This window comes from Montipora capricornis, chromosome 3 (genome assembly GCF_036669925.1).
Source record: "Montipora capricornis isolate CH-2021 chromosome 3, ASM3666992v2, whole genome shotgun sequence".
NCBI lineage: Eukaryota > Metazoa > Cnidaria > Anthozoa > Scleractinia > Acroporidae > Montipora > Montipora capricornis.
The window spans coordinates 68,060,753-68,064,603 of NC_090885.1; positions in this window are offsets into that span (position 1 = coordinate 68,060,753).

Genomic DNA, 3,851 nt, shown 5'->3' on the forward strand with positions numbered 1-3,851 from the left:
TTCCCCCCCCTCCCCCACCCAAGTCTTACCCCTATTAAAACGGGGGACCAAAAAATCTTACTCAGCCGTATTGTAAGTTAGAGTAACATGTTTTTTCCAATTCAATTCATGGCCCGAGTACGAAGCCATCAAAGTCTGTAAGGAAGAGGACTGACCAGCCTTATAGGATATTTCATGTTCTACTGAATTTGAGCAATCGATGCCCTAGTTTGCAAATCTGTAAAATAAAATATTTAAACAAGAAAAGATAATTGTAAGTTAAGGTGGCTCAAGCCAGTTTCAAAGCTTCTAAGTAGCTCTTATTATAAGGTTTTGCACTACAACGCTGTATTACGTATTAGCAATACTGTATGGTACCAAACGAAACACCAATTATTGCTGAACAAGATGCGGTCATTATTGTCACTTAATAAGTTACCTTGGCAACGGGAAAGCCCAACAAAAACACCCTATATTTTGGTATTGTATCTCATATCTCAAAAACAAACTCGGTGACCCTCATCTTTTATTGCTAGAAAGTGATCAGAAGCTCACTGTGATAGAAGAAAATGATCAGAAGCTCACTGTGAAGAAGATCAGAAGGTCACTGTGAAGAAGAAGATCAGAAGATCACTGTGAAGCACTCTGTGATTTTTTTAAGGTGGCTCTGATTCTGCAATACAGAATATTTTTAACCTTTGCAGAAAGTTTCATCTTGGCCTTCTGATTACTTTCCAGGAATAGAAAAATGGGGGTCACCGTGTTTGCTTTTGAGATACAAGCAACTTAAGCCAAAATAAAGGGTGTTCTTGCTGAGCGTTCCCATCGCCACGGTAACTTAGCACGTTATAATAATGACCGCATCTTGTTCAGCAATAATTGGTGTTTCATATGGTAACGTAATATTGCTGTTACGTGATACAGTGTGTAGTGCCAGTCTTTCTAAAGAGAGTGTCTCTTCAAAGTGTTGAAACTAGTTAAAGCCACCTTAAGTCGCGCTTTCTGTAAAGACACTTTCTTTGCGTTCTGATTTACTTTACAAGGTTATGAAAGTCCCATTGTCCTTACTGGCATCGGAAAATCTTCCCAGCTCGAGCCCTCTTTCCTTTCTGCTTTTTTGGAGTGGAAACCTTCTGCTTCTTTTTCTTCCCAGTTAAAAAAAGAACAGCAAAAGAAGGACACAATCTTCTCCATTCTTTTCTGCATGATATGCCTACTGCACTGATGCCGTATGGACACTTCAGCGAGCGCACTGTATATCTTCTAATCTTCTTTCTATTCTAGTACCATTTTACAGCTTTATTTCTCCCATGAATTTTTAATTTTTAATTTTTAAGATTGAACTAGTGAGCAGCACGTCTGCGAACTTTAAGAGTTGTAAAATGATTTATTTTATCCTACGCGTTTCGTGTGACTAACGCGCACTTCGTCAGGGATGTTTTACAATACAACACAAGGGACCTGTATATATACCTACATAAGAGACTAAAAAATCTTTTTACATTACGTAAAACCGCACCTACAAAAACCGGATTTGCATGATGGAAACATGCGGAAAGGTGTGCTAGTGTGGGCCCCAAAATTATGTAAGGCACAAAATATGTCACTCCTTGCACACCTTTCCGCCTCTGCTCAGTGGTTCAATCTTAACAATTTTAAAAATAAAAAAAATAAAAAAATTGGGTGGGAAAATTGTAAATAGCAAATAGTAGCGTATAAATAAATGTTGTTGTTATTGTTGTTGTTCCTTTTTCCGCGATGCCACGAAGCCACGGTGATATCGAATTTGACCCCAAATGGATGTCTTGCAAGCCATTCAAGCGCGCCAAAATTTTTGTGATCGTGCGCTTGCGCTGGTCAAGTAATGCTTATGCTTATCGAACGTGTAAACTTCTTTGTGTTTGATTTGCCAGTGGTTGTGTCTACCTTGAAAAGCAGGCTTAATGAACAGCATACCTGGGCAATGAGAAGCACAGCATATATATCCGTTGTAGACATTACATACGGGTCTTGTCATTACTGGGCAACTGTGACGTGAACGAGTCCCCGGAAAGTAAAAATCGCATCCTTGATATTTCCAAGTCTGTCCTTCAAATATGATCCCTCGATCTTTTATCAATTCAGCACCTAAAGGGTGAAATAACCGTAGAGTTTACTCGCGCTGTTGTATGCTGACAACAGGTCATTCGATGAATCACATTTGGTGGCTACCTCATATTATTTGGATCGAAATAAATGCATGTAGTCTTCTTTATCGCAGTTTATTAAATGAATAATACTCCTTACAGAAGCTGATGGGTAGTTCATAGTTGCGTCAAACAACGAATAGGGCGCAGTGATTACGCATTGGTGAGACCACTCGCCTCTCATCAAGGTGTCTGATTTAGATTCCCAGACTCGACGTCAAATGCGGATTGAGTTTGTTGGTTCTCTACTTTGCTCCTAAAGGTACTCCGGTTTTCCCCGCTCCTCTAACATCAATGTTTGATTCGATTTGAGTTAAATTAATTAGATTTCTCCGTTCAGTGTCCTCAATTAGTGCCTCAGCTTTGACTGACTTGAAAATTATTAAAGTTTATTGTTATTGTTACTATAAACGCTGGCGTTAACAATCCTGCAGATTTGAAAATTTCGGCATGGGTCTGCTACGAAGAGTTCACCAAGTTGTCTCATTTTGTGCTTTACAAATCTGTGAACGATCACACGCTGTAATTTACGAATTCTTACCTTCACAACGTTTCCTATTGTTTCTTATAAACTCGAGGATCTTGCAAGATGGCTGCTGGCAAATCTCCTTATATTCATAGATACCGTTAAAGTATGCAGGGAAATTGACTGTCAAAGTTCTTATGCACGTCACCAGGCCCCCAATGCAGTGACAACTGAGACACTTGGACACTTTCCATCCTTTTGTGCTCTTTATGACCAGTACCCCATTTTCTTCGTCTTTGCATTTAACTGAAGTCAAATTTAATTAAGAAACGATACCCTTTATCAACGGGGAACTCTTCTCTACACGAAAACTCACATTATCTTTTAAAAACGACTCAAGTCTCTGTGGTGCGGAGTGAATTTGAGCCGGATGCCCATAACCTTAATAATTTCGCATACTATTAATTACGTTGCTCCAGTTATGAATCCAGGCGGTTCGAGTGCAATTTTTAGTCGCTCTTACATTTGTCGTACGCAGAAAGTAAGAATTTAGAAATGGCAGGCGGATGCAGAACTCGTTGAAAGTAAAAGCGCTCTCAGACTTGCCGTGGGCGCCAACGCCTCGGCTTAGATGGCTTTGGTCTAAAAGGAGGGGGTGGCGGCTGCGGCCCTTTCCTGGGTCCACCGCTGATAATGGCACATTCTTTCTGTCATACCAGGAAAAACCTATAACCTGCAGTGACTCAAGGTATTTCTCTTTTCAGATAATCTAGTTGAGGAGCTCAAGACATTTGTCATACAAGCATACAGTTTTGAACCCTTTCTCTACTTGCACAAATCCCTTGCATAATACACCTCTTTTACCCCCAAAAAATTTGCACTGGCATTGTTTTCGATATCTCTTGGGACATCTTCATGTCCCAGGAGAAATTGTAAACAATGATTCTGCAAAATTTGGGGGCTGAAAGAGGTGTATTATGGGATTTGTACAAGAAGAGAATTTAGAAAATACCTCTTACCAATAAAAGTATTTTACGATAATTAAAAAGGCTGTTCGCCTGGAGTCGCCTACCATTTGCACAATCTGTCTCGTCAGATCCATCCGGGCATTCTTCTATTCCATTACAGAAGTTAGAGTCCCGGATGTAAAAGCCCTGTGACGTACATCTGGTCAGCTTTTCTCTGTTATCAAGAAATGCTAAAATGAAACAAAAGTGACA